General features: G+C 39.5%; 1 protein-coding gene across 7 annotated transcripts in view; it reads right to left on the reverse strand.

Annotated features, from left to right (window-relative positions):
* Positions 1–13,623, reverse strand: part of SYTL5 (synaptotagmin like 5) — a 142,679-nt gene that overhangs the window by 124,472 nt on the left and 4,584 nt on the right. The window contains exon 1 of one of the 7 annotated variants that reach the window (XM_044235507.1): positions 10,211–10,300. The exons of the other annotated variants lie outside the window; for them this stretch is intronic. The gene's annotated coding sequence lies outside the window, so the exon portion shown is untranslated. Of the gene's footprint in view, positions 1–10,210; positions 10,301–13,623 lie in introns of those variants that run through there. 7 annotated transcript variants of the gene reach the window in all.

Consider the following 13,623-nt stretch of genomic DNA (forward strand, 5'->3'; position numbering starts at 1 on the left):
AAATAAATAAAATCTTTTAAAAAAGAACACTGTGTTATATACTTAAAAAATTTCTAAGTGTCCTTACCAACCAACCATCCATCCATCCATCCATCCATCCATCCATATGTATGTATGTACATACATAGGATGGGAGGAAACATTCAGAAGTGATGAATATGCTTATGGCATTGATTGTGGTGATAATTGCATGGCTGTATGCTTATCTCCAAACTCATTAAGTTGTATACATTAAATATGTACAGCTTTTTGTGCATTAATCATACCTCGGTGAAGTTTTAAAAATTAAGATGTACGGAATGCCTGGGTGGCTCAGTGGGTTAAAGCCTCTGCCTTCGGCTCAGGTCATGATCTCAGGGTCCTGGGATCGAGTCCCGCATAGGGCTCTCTGCTCAGCAGGGAGCTTGCTTCTCCATCTCTCTCTGCCTGCCTCTCTGCCTACTTGTGATTTCTGTCAAATAAATAAATAAAAATCTTTCAAATAAAAAAATTTAAGATGTGCATTTTTGACAACTTTTAAGAATCCATCTGATAGAAAAATACCTGTGTGTATATGTGAAGATTATGTATTGATATTCATGGTAGCATAATTATCCAGAGAAAATTTTGAAATTGCCTCATGTTACAGCAATACCATGGTTCTATATTAAAGTGAGGTATTTAAAAATATGTACCAACATGGGGATGTCTAAACTACATTGCTAGTTGAAAAAAGGGATATAGTTATGCTTTCAAATATGTATGTGTCTAACACAATGCCATCAATATATGGATATTTATAATATACACAAATGCAAAGGAAAAGGCATAGAATAATACATACTGATCTGTTAATCAAGTTGCCTATAACAATGAAAGCTTAGGGGGTTACAGAAGAAACGAAATTTATTTCCATATTGTTTATTATTTTCTTTTCTTTCTTTCTTTCTTTAACATTTTATTTGAGAGAGAGCACAGGTAAGCACAAGTTGGGGGAGTCACAGAGGGACAAGCAAACTTCCAGTTAAGCTTGGAGCCCAATGCAGGGCTTGATCCCAGGACCCTGAGATCATGACTTGAGCTGAAATCAGATGCTTAACTGAGCCACCCAGGTACCCCCCATATTGTTTATTATTTTAGACACATTCATGTAATCATATATTCTTTATGTCTTTAAAAAATTTCAAGAAACAATAAGGTTTGGTGGCCGAGTGTGGTTAGAAGGAAGAGAGAAGCCAAAAATAATTTTAAGAATTTGACCTTAAGAGAATATAGGTGACATTGCCAATGATAGGGAATTTGGGTAGCTGTGCTGGTTTTGATAGGCAATAATGAATTTTGGTTTCAGATATATTGTGAATTAAGTGATACCACTTGGGCTCTTCTGTGTCAATTTCCTGCTTCTATTTTGTTCTTCTACATCAGATTTCCTTTAAAACATAAATTGGATCATTGTTACTCCCAAGCTTAGGATCTTTCATTGTTTTCCCTTTGTTCCTTAAAATTCAAATTGTTTAATATGGTTTAAAAAACACTTTATGATCTGACTCTAGCCTACCCCTCTCTCACACATCTACCATTTAACCATATTCAACACTTCATTCTTCTAAAAAAGCCATGGTTTCTTCACCTCCACATCTTCCTACCTACAAGACTCGGACTGGAACACCTTCTCCTCTCTTCACCTGCTCACTCCTAAGTATCCACATGCATCTGCCTAAATGACTGACTCCTAGTTTAACTGGGGTATCTGTGATATGCTGAATAATAACCTCAAAGAGGCTCATGTACCAGTCATCAGAACCTTTTCAGAGGTGACTGGGTTAAGAATCTTGAAAAGGGAAGATTATCCTGGATTATCCAGATGGGCCCAATGTAATCACAGGGGTCCTTAGGAGGGGGAGGTAGTAGAGCTAAAAGTCAGGAAAAGAGGTGTGATGATAGCAGTAGAGGCTGGAGTGATGGTCTTTGAAGATGAAGGAAGGGACTATGAGCCAAGAAAAGCAGGCAGCCCCTAGAAGCTGGAAAAGGCAAGGAAATGGATTCTTCCCTGGAGCCTCCAGAAGGAAGTCCTGCCAACACCATGATTTTAGACTTGAGACCCATTTTGACTTCTAATGAATGAGATAAAGACTAAAATATTGAAGAATCAATGACTGAAATAAAAATCTCATCTCAGGAGAGAACATTGAATCAGCCTAAGATGATGCTCTATATAAAAATAGAAGGGGAAAAAGAAACCAAACTCAGGGCAGATGCTTCAGATGGAGAAAGTGGACAAGGTTCCAGTTCAGTGAGAATCACTGCACTGTTAGCGGGTTTAGAGTGGAATTTACCATTGAAATCACTGTATATGACATAATGGTGGCCTCTTGACCACGGATGCCATCTTCTTAAACTGTGGTAGGTTCTATTTAATCAGACAGTTAACCCTCTGCCAATAATTCTGTTACAGAACGTCATAAAAATTTTCCATCTTTAGAACAAATGTATGCAAAATGAACAGAAAATTGTTTCACTTAATTAAAAAAAAAACATTGTCAGGGAGGACATAAGGACAAGGGAAAGATCCATCATACAAAATATAAGAGGAAAAGCAATTATTGGAATTTTCCTTGGAAACCTTCTATGTAAGTGGAGCTTATTATCTCTGCATACAGTAAGAGCACTCATTCCTTCAGGTTTCAGCTATCTGTTGCTCAGTAACAAACCACCCCAACATTTAGTGACTTAAAACAGAAATTTATCACTATCTTTTATAGTTTCATCGGTTGACTGGGCTTAACTGGAAGGCACTCATTTTGGGGTTTCTTATGAGACTGCTGTCGGGTGGCAGCTGGGACTGAAGTCATCTGAAGGGTGGCCTAAGTGGGATGGTAAGGATAACACACTCACATGTCTGGCACTGGATGTCAGCTGCTGGCTGGGAGCACAGCCGGAGATGTTGACCACAACACCTATATGTGATTCCTCCCTCATGGTAGTCTCAGCGTAGGCAGAATTTTTACATGGCAGCTGTCTTCCGCCCCCATAGACCAAGCATTCTAAAGGTCTAAGCAGAAGCTGCAAGACATCTTAAGGCTTGCCCTTGGAAGACCCAGAACATTACTTCCACCATATTTTATTTGTCAAACAAATTGCTAAAGTCATTCCAGATTAAAGGAGGTGGATTTGATTCCAATGGAATGGGAGTAGGGAAGAATTTGCAGCCCTCTCAAATGTAGCATAGGTCACTTCCTAATATATAAGATGTATAAGACTGTGTTTACCGGGCAGTTTGCAGATCAAGGGTCATGCATTCTTTGAGCTCTTTGATAGGAATGAAAAAAATTGCTTGTGCACCATGACTGCCTATTTACCGTACTGGATCAGTACAAATAGAGGCACTTTTAGCTATGCAAAGAGAAGCAAAAAGGGTTTGAAATGCTCAGCAGTTAAGAGATAAGCATGCAAGTTATTATTATTTTACACACGCAGACACATGAATCAGTGACATGGTAGCACAGTTGGCAGACATGGAAAATATTTGAGACTTTCTTATAAACAAACAGGAACGAGAGTACTGGCGGGTATCCAGAGAAAACAGATGCCATGGGTTCCAGGGACACATGAAAGAGTAACAGAGCAAGAAAAGATAATGTTCTCAATGCAGAGCCTGGCAAGTAAAACGAAAGTCTCCTCAAAGGGTTTCTGCAAGACTTGTGGATGCTCCATTATTTGCAGTAGAGATTCATAAAGCTTTCTGAAGGATACCTTAGACAAACAGTAAGAACAACAGACTCTCTACCTTAAAAAAGCATACATATGTTTTAACAAAGAGATTTCAGGGGTTCATAAACTATGGTTACCCAAAAGTTTATATGCCAGACTCAATCACTGCTAATACGAAGCCCTTGGAATCAAATGCAGGCTCAGTGCACCCTCAGAGTCGGGGTTGGAGAAAGTGTCAATCTTCAGAAATGAATGGAATTAAAATTCTGCTCCCCAGAGAGAAAAACTTGGACAGGTTACTTTAAGCTTCCGCATTTCAGTTGATTCATCGGTCAAACGGGAATGTTAATGTCCAGTTCCTTGGTTTGTCGTGAATACGCAAATGAATTAATGTATCTAAGGTATATAAACTGTATATAAATGTATTAAAATGTATATAAAATGTGAAATGTCCTTAAAGCACAATATCTGGCACCTACCAGTTGCTCAAAACATTTGAGACCCGTCCATTCATTCTGCTTAACTTCAATACGTCATCAAGAGAGATCAGTCAAAATGTTACTCCATTCCTTTTGAGTCACAAAATACTCACAGGTCTCTTTCTAGCTTCCCAGACTTTCCACTAAGAATTTGCAAACTTCTTGGAAATTGCTTAGAAAGTCCACAGTTTTTATTAATAAGATTTTTAACAATATTAAGATTCTCATATATGGTAACATGCTGGAAGGCTCATAATATGAAATGAAAAAATCAGGATATAAAACTACTTAGGCGGTACGGTTTCAGTTTTAAAGGAAATACATATACACCTAAATATTACAGAATAAAGAATGGAAGGAAATAAGTCAAGATATTATGTCTATCTCTGGGGAGTTACATTATGGCTCTATTTTAATTTCTTCTTTATAATTGTCTTTAGTTCCATGTTTTGACAATGAACACATAATCGACACAACATCACTAAAAAATGCAGCAAATGTCATTGCTGTCAAAAATGTATTCTACCAATATTAACTCAGCTTCATACACCATGATATACAATGCATATATCCATGGATTATTATGCTTGGCTATTGAACAGGAAAATATTTCACTGGTAGAGTCATATAGGTTAATAAATCAACTGAGGTTAGTAAAGCCATTTTTAAAAGTTATGTTTAATTCATTACAGTATGTTCTGTCTGGAAAACAAAACAAAACAACCCAAAGGATGGACAGAATGGGTTACCGACTATTTAAATGGTCATGCAATGAACATGAATAAAGCCATGTGTCAGAGCTGGAACTAGCAGATACGCAGATGAAAAAAGCATGGGCTCTGTCCCAAGGAGCTTGTCTCTTTTCTAATGGAGACAGACATAAACACAAAAAGAAGTTTTATAAATGCCAACTTGGCTTTGAGAACACAAAGCAAAGAACAATTAGGGAGAGGAGAATGGCCATTTGAGGATGTGAAGACAGTAAATAGGACAAGTCAGAAGAACACATGACTAGTCCAGGGAATAGTGAATAATCCGTGGGCTGGGGGCTGAGTTAATGGTGGAGAGGTGCGAGGAAGGAGGATGCCAGCGAGGGAGGAACACGGTATCCAAATAAAGCATCTGGACTTCATGCAGTGTTTTGCAAACTGTGTCTCTGGGAATGGTTTCTTAGGAAACACAGCAAGGCAAGTTGAGTGGCCAAGGCTGTGGCGCCGACCCCTGCTTCAAACAGAGGAGCTCTGCTTTTATCAGGTCTATAAGCTGGGTTTCCTGGCCCGATTTTATTTGAAGAAAGAATTCCATGACCTTAACAAGTCTGAAAACTGCTCCCATGCCATCAAGCTGTCAGATGCTTTTAAGACAAGAAATAGCAGAGTCCGCTTTCTAGCTGAGATCTGGGTTTTGAAGACATCAGCTCTCAGTGATCATACGAAAAAGAGGGCAGACGCTCTGTGGACAATGTGGAGGCTCCTGCAGGGGATGCGAGGGAGAAATGAGGAACTAAATTGTGGTAGTGAGAAAGAACCTAAGGGTCATTTTTCAGATATTTGGGAATGATCCCAATAAGATCCAGCCACCAACTAGATGTGAGTGGTGAACAGAAGAGAGAGTGTGACTCCAAGGTTTCCACTATGGGGAACTGTAATGGGTCTTAAGTTTTAGTGTATCTAAGAATCACCCACAGGGTTCGTTCAAAAACAGATTCCTGGGGGTCCATCTCCAGAGAGTCTGATTCAATAGGACTGGAGTAACGCCTAGGAATGCTGATGGTAATACCATTGCCAGAGACTGAGAATAGAAGACAAAAAAGGTTGAGAGAAAAAAAAATGGAAATCCATACATGTTGAGGTCCAAGTGCTTATAAGGCAAACATCAACAAAGATCTGTCCAGAAAGGCATCTGGAATATGGAACTGGAGTTTATCAGAGAAGTCTACACTAGAAGCCTTTAACTGGGAATCACTGGTGCCTATATGGTGGCAAGAGTTATGCAAGGGAGAACGTAAGAGGGCACGGAGAGGAGCATAAGGAACAATGATTAAAGAAGAGACAAAGAACAAATGAGCTGATGGAAAACTGAGAAGGGATTATCGATACAGTGGTGGATGCAGTTGAGTCTAATGATTTGGAGTCAAATATATCACTTAGAGTCTGTATAAGCCACCATTAAGTTTTTAATTAACCAATTGAGTAAACTGTTACAAACACCTTCAGCTACTTGAAAAACCACACTAAAGCCAGAATCTTTAGAAAATGTATCATCTCAATAAATTTAGCCCAATCCAGTGTTTTTTAATTTTTTTAATTTATTTATTTTCAGCATAACAGTATCATTTTTTTCACCACACCCAGTGCTCCATGCAATCCGTGCCCTGTATAATACCCACCACCTGATACCCCGACCTCCCACCCCCACCGCCACCTCAAACCCCTCAGATTGTTTTTCAGAGTTCATCGTCTCTCATGTTTCACCCTCCCTTCCAATTTACCCCAACCCCCTTCTCTCTAACTCCCCATGCCCTCCATGCTTTTTGTTATGCTCCACAAATAAGTGGAACCATATGATAATTGACTCTCTCTGCTTGACTTATTTCACTCAGCATAATCTCTTCCAGTCCAGTCCATGTTGCTACAAAAGTTGGGTATTCATCCTTTCTGATGGAGGCATAATACTCCATAGTGTATATGGACCACATCTTCCTTATCCATTCATCCGTTGAAGGGCATCTTGGTTCTTTCCACAGTTTGGCGACCCAGTGTTATATCAAATATTCCTTGCCCTAATATCCTAGTTTCTAATAATACATAAATTAGTAAGTCTTGCAATTATTTTAGTGTATAATCCAATTCCTTCAAGGTCATGCTTTGTACTCGTTCCCCTGGAACATGCTAAAATCTGACCAGTAATTATAGACCTTGCAGTAACAAGGATTATTCGGGATGGGTGTTGAGAATAGACAACCTCTTGCATGATTGATAGATAGACAGACAGGCAGACAGCCTAACTTGAAATTAGCCATTGGTTAGGAGATTTGAAGTTACTGATCAAGACCAAAGGAAAGAAGACTTCAAGATGGTCATCTGGGAAAAAGTTCTACAATAGAGATTATAGTGCAGGAAACTACTAGAAGCCTGGAGAAATTTGAAGATTCATGCATGTTCCAGTAGATCCTTTTCACAGGAGTCAAAGTGAGCTAAGCAGAAATGTCTTCCTACAGGTAAAACACACGGTCAGAGAGCTCTTGCAAGTTCAAAACCATGAACACTCTGAAGTCTTAAGGAGCTTGAAGACTGATATAAGAAGATGCAATATTCTACCCATAAACTGAGCTAACTGAGAACCCCAATTAACCAAGCTCTCTTGAGGACGGCAAATTACTCCTAGGGAATCTTGCTTCCCAAGTCTTGATGACATGACCTAGCTGAGAAGACACTAGGTCCTTTGTGGAAAGCTATTCCTTCCACTCAGGCAAGTCACTTGCAACCCTCAGGAAGCTCTATTTTTAAACTAAACCAGCAACTGACTCTCACCTGCCCAGACCTCTCTTCTAGAGGAGGAATTATCCATAAATACAGCCAACTTGCTGCCTCTCATACTTAGTATTTTTTTTAAAATATTTTATTTATTTATTTCTCAGAGAGAGAGAGAGAGGGAGAGCAAGCACAGGCAGACAGAGTGGCAGGCAGAGGCAGAGGGAGAAGCAGGCTCCCTGCAGAGCAAGGAGCCCGATGTGGGACTCGATCCCAGGACGCTGGGATCATGACCTGAGCCGAAGGCAGCTGCTTAACCAACTGAGCCACCCAGGTATCCCTCATACTTAGTATTTATTCAGTCCGATGAGTAATGCTGTGTCTGCCAAATGCCCTGAAGAGCTATGAAGAGTAAGATGAACAGCATGTACGCTCCTCCAAAGTGGTCTTACGCCATGGTCTACCCTAGGGGTTGACACAATTTTTCTACTAAGGGCCAGCCAGTGAATACGTTAGGCTTTTCGGTCCAAGATGCAAAATCATGACTATTTTGTACATACTTACTGAACAAGAGAGAAAACAAATGCCCACAAATGTTTTATTGACACAATTTAAAAAATAATAAAAAATGATTGCATTTGTGTCGGCGGGGGAGTTGTGGGTTTTTGTTTATTGATTGGTTGGTTGGTAACACAGATCCACTAATGAGAGGAATGGGATTGTAGGGCAGATAATATTTCACTTATCTAATGTTGGTATTCCTATAATCAAAATCATAGTAGGTCTGACAGTGTCCCAGACCTACTAAATTTGAACCTGAATTTTAATAAGTGCCCCCAATGATTTGCAAGCACCCTAAAGTCTGAGAACCCACCATCTAAAGTTTCGTAAGACTACCTGGGCTCCATCTCTATTAGTTTCGGAAAGGTAAGGAAAGCTATGGATCTTAGAAAAGGTTCACAAACCATTCAAAGTCCATTCAAGAACTCCTATAGGGTCTGTAGCCCTGAAGTTAAGACTTCAGAAACTCTGCTGTCAGGCCCACCTCAGGATGAATATGTTCTAAAATTAAATTATGGGGATGGTGTCCAACCTATGAATATAGGAATAAAACATTGAATTGCATACTCAAAATAGGTAGATTTTAAGGTATGTGCATTATGTCTTACTAAAACTCTTTTTAAAGTCAAATTAAAGAATTTGAGTTTGGTGGTGAAGCACTGTATTTTTATTTTAAAGATTTATTTATTGGGGCACCTGGGTGGCTCAGTAGGTTAAAGCCTCTGCCTTTGGCTCACGTCATGATCTCGGGGTCCTGAGATAGAGCCCCGCATCAGGTTTTCTGCTTAGCTGGGAGCATGCTTCCCCTTTTCTCTCTCCTCCTGCCTCTCTGCCTACTTGTACTCTCTCTCTCTGTCAAATAAACAAATAAAATCTTTTAAAAAAAGATTTATTTATTTATGGGGGCAGTGGTCAGAGGGAGAGAGAAACTCACGCAGACTCTGAATATGGTGCCCCACATGGGCTCTATCTTATGACCCTGAAATCGTGACCTGAACCAAAACCAAGAGCTGGATGCTTAACCAACTGTGCCACTGAGGTGCCCCAAGGCATTAGATTTTTAAAACTTTCTGTGGGTTTCCAAAGGACAACTCAAGGAGATAACTGCAAGAACTACAAGTTTTGGAGTCAGGAAGCTCTGAGTTCAAATCCCAGCTTTCCTACCTACTATGTTAAAGAAGCTAAGCTACGTTATCTAAGTCATAAGTAATCATAACTGTTTGATTACCCATGAGGTATTCTATTGTATATTGGGTTCTGTATTTCCTGCTTCATTAGTATACTTGCCTTAACTCCTTTTCCTTATGGCTCATGGTAAAAATGACAGCAAACACTCACATAGCACTTACATACATGTGCCAGTCATTGTCCTGTTGGGCTGGTTTACATATGTTAACTCATTCAGGCCTCACGTCAATAGCTGGAATTAGTTATTTTCATTATTACCATATTACAGATAGGCACAACAAGGCAGAGGGAGACTAAGAAACTTGCCCAAAGCCACACAGCTCATAAGTGGTGGAGTTAGGATTCAAACTAAAGAAGTTTTCCTCCAGTGACTGTGTTCATGACCATTATATGGTACTGTAGAATTCTATATATATGTATGTATATATATATACATATATATAATTGTTAATATATGTTAAAAATTTTTATATTTCACATTTAAAAAAATAATAAATTTTATATTTTGTATTTAAAGACATTATATATAGGGCGCCTGGGTGGCTCAGTGGGTTAAGCCGCTGCCTTCGGCTCAGGTCATGATCTCAGGGTCCTGGGATCGAGTCCTGCATCAGGCTCTCTGCTCGGCAGGGAGCCTGCTTCCTCCTCTCTCTCTCTGCCTGCCTCTCTGCCTACTTGTGATCTGTCTCTGTCAAATAAATAAATAAAATCTTTTAAAAAAAAAGACATTATATATAATAAATTATAAAATAATATATAATTATATATAGAATGTTTTATATATATAAAATATGTAACTCAGAGATGTATCATACTCACGTATAGTTTTGGTTTGCTCAATCTTATACCAATCCCAGCACTCTGGCTTTTGAGGGTGCACATATGTATGGACTGAAAGACTATACAAAGATGGACATGTAGAAACACCAGAAAAATGAACGATGGACTGTTGTAAATACAGATCCCTTTGCCCCTGGGAAAGGGGGGGCTCAGGGCAGAGGTGGGTTCAGGGACTAGTGCTGGTCTGCAGACTCTTACTGTCTGTGACAAGATATGTAGAGAACTGAGAGCATTTACAAACTGTCACAGGAATTTGACACTGACGTGACAAAGGAGTATGTAATCCGTGGACTCATCTCTTCCTACCATGCCTTTTTACAAAAGCACTGGTCTGAGGTGGCTTGGAAAATGAAAAACAAAGAAACTGGTACTTTGCCACAGATTGTTTCAGAAACACTGTTCTCAATCTGTTTTCGTTTTCTTTCAACGTTCCTCAAGCTAGGTGTTCTCTCTACCAAGAAAAAGAGCCTGGGGGTCTGAAGGTCAAGTTTTATTACATGACAATGCAGAAAAGATGTAGGATATGACACGGGAGCAGCTTCCCCTGACTGAGAAAGGAAATAAAAGCTCCAGCAGTGGGTCAGGGTATGGAGAGGGCAGAGGAGAATAGGTTAGAAGGGGCCTAGTGTTACTCGGCTCCCGTGAGAATGGCCCAAAGAGCTCAGCTGGGACAGGGGCACCTAGCATGGCTGAGACAACAGGAAGTCTTACAGGGGCCGGTAGACCTAAGGACCCAGAGAACACAGGTCCCTCTACCCTGGACAAAAGGTCAGAGAGAGGAGGCCAACTGGAGAGACACTGGGAACAAGGACAACACAGCAACAGCTCTGTACCTGCCAGCAGATTGGGTGAGTCTGTGACCCAGGAAGAAAGGTAGAAATTGGAAGAGGAGGGAATAAATACCACAGGGAGACACCTTGAGAAGGACTTAACTTGACCAAGATAACTCACAGCCAGCAAGGACTCTGGTTCAAATCTATACTCTGAAATTTGTTAGCTCTGGGATCTTGGAGACATGACTGAACCAAGACATCACCTTGGTTACATGGAAAACACTCGAATAGTCCTTGGGGCATAGTAAATGCATGGAAAATGTGAGCGGTTACTAAGATTCTTCGTGGCAACCCTGGACCTACAGTTTATGTTTGCTGAGCCAGGGTCAATAGTTTCCCAATATAGCCAACCAAACATTACCCATGGATTTTCACCTCATTGTTCAGGAACCTGTGTGGTGCGAATATTCGTTACATTCTGTTCTGCCTAAGTATAAAGCCAAACACATCACTATTACCCACAAAAACAGTAAGAGAGTCAAACGGGAATTCACTTGATAGAAAATCGATAGCTATTTGGTTTGTAGTGTATAACTGATTTAGAAATGACCTGCCTGTGTTTGGAGCTCAAACTTGGTAACAGCCAATGAAATTAGATGACAGCTATGAGTCGTCTGAAGTAAGCTGACTTTTTCCTTCTTATACATGGCTAAAGCAAACAAAACATTCCTGCCTTTCCTTTTTCCAAGTTACTGACTAGACTTCCTTGTAGTGTTTTTCCCTGGGCTGGTCTCTCAATTAAAGGATAGTGATTCTTTGTCACAAAATGTGTTTTAATATATATCCAGTTCTAATCAAAATATCCAGTTCTAGTCAAAATATAAAACTTTAAAATTATATATATTTGTTCGTAAGCACAGACATCTTTGGATATACTATTACTGCTGAAAATTGGGGGGAAAATGCCTATTTTGTATGAGGTCCTTACTGCCTTGTTTGAAAACAAACCCTTGATATATTGATTGATTTAAATGAAATTAATTTCAAAAATTTTAATCATATATTGATTTTAATGTGATTTCATGCCAGGAGACTAAACATTATCGCTGTCTATATATAGCTCTTGGGAGAATTTATCAATGGATTTGTCTATAGTCTGATAGGTGAAGTAAATAAGTATGTTTGCTATGATCTGTCTTGGTCTGTGTTTACCAAGTGGGCTGTTGCTGAACTTTTTATGACCCAGATAAAAGTATGTTTAGACTCAAAGTCTATTTTTGAATCCTGTAACGTCATTATTTGATGGCTACAGCCCAAGTATGATTTCTCTACACACACCTGCCATCTCATCTCAATTATATTTTCTGGTCAGATCTAACACTTCCATTCTTAGAATACATTCTCAATGTTCAATGATTTTGTTAAAAAAATATATTGTTTGGTTTTGGAAATTTTACTTGCTTTAAAATGAAGTACCCCCTACACTTGCTTGGTTATGCATCTTCTTAATTTCCCTCCAAGCCCTGATGCCCTTTCGGAAATATTTTCTGACCGCACAACATCAAAGTGAAAATGCCACTGAAGTCTATTTACATGAACCACAAACCCCGAAATGAATTGGACGTGTTCCTAATGTAGGAAGAGAGTGCTTCCTGGCATTTGATTAGAAAGATGAAATCAAATTAGCCTGGATAAGTCAACTGTTACAAGGACTGGAAACTGCTAAATGAAACTCCAATGTGAGTTACGAATGGTATTATGCCTACTTGGAAATGAATACGGTTATTAAGGGGTTCAGTGGCTGTAAGACTGATTTTAATATTTTAATTCAGTGGAGAAGAAAATGAAGTAAAAACCTCTTCAATTATTTTTGTAGCTGATAACGCTTAAAGTAAAAATAGAAAAATTCTATGGTGAGAGAACACGTAAATGAATAAGTAGTAGTTAAAATAGGAAATAGAAAGCAAACGGCAACTCGAAACATTGAGCCTGAACTTTTGAAATGTCAGCAAAAGCAAAGATGGAAACTAACACACATTCAGGAAAAAGTCCCCGTGGCTAGAAGCCACAATGAAGTACAATGCAAAGCGGCTGCCAATTTACAGTACAATATGCTATCTAGGAAAAAGAGGGATCACTCTTAGAGACCTCTGATGCTCACATACAGATTCATGGATGAGAGAAATCAGAATCCTCTTACACAGATACTGGAAAACAGTATAAATCTTACTTTAGAGGCACCTGGGTGGCTCAGTTGGTTAAGCTCGGAGCTTTGGCTCAGGTCATGATCCCAGGAGCCTGGGATTGAGCCCAGCCTAGGGCTTCCTGCTCAGCAGGGGGTCTGCTTCTCTCTCTGCCTGCCATTCCCCCTGCTTGTGCCCCCTCTCCCTGTTTGTCTCTCTCTCAAATGAATAAAATCTTTTAAAAAAATTAAAAATCTTATTTTAGCAATTTTTATATGTTATGAAAAACTCTCAAACATTTAATAGCAGTTGTCAAGGAAAACAAACTGCAACATTTAACAGCTGCCCAAGACTCCAGAGCCTGCTGCCCTTAACCAAATGCCAGGGCACAGAGCTGCTGAGATGATAGGACTCAGTGGTGGAGAATATGGGCTCT

The sequence above is a fragment of the Neovison vison genome, chromosome X (assembly GCF_020171115.1).
Source record: "Neovison vison isolate M4711 chromosome X, ASM_NN_V1, whole genome shotgun sequence".
In the NCBI taxonomy this organism is placed as follows: Eukaryota; Metazoa; Chordata; class Mammalia; order Carnivora; family Mustelidae; genus Neogale; species Neogale vison.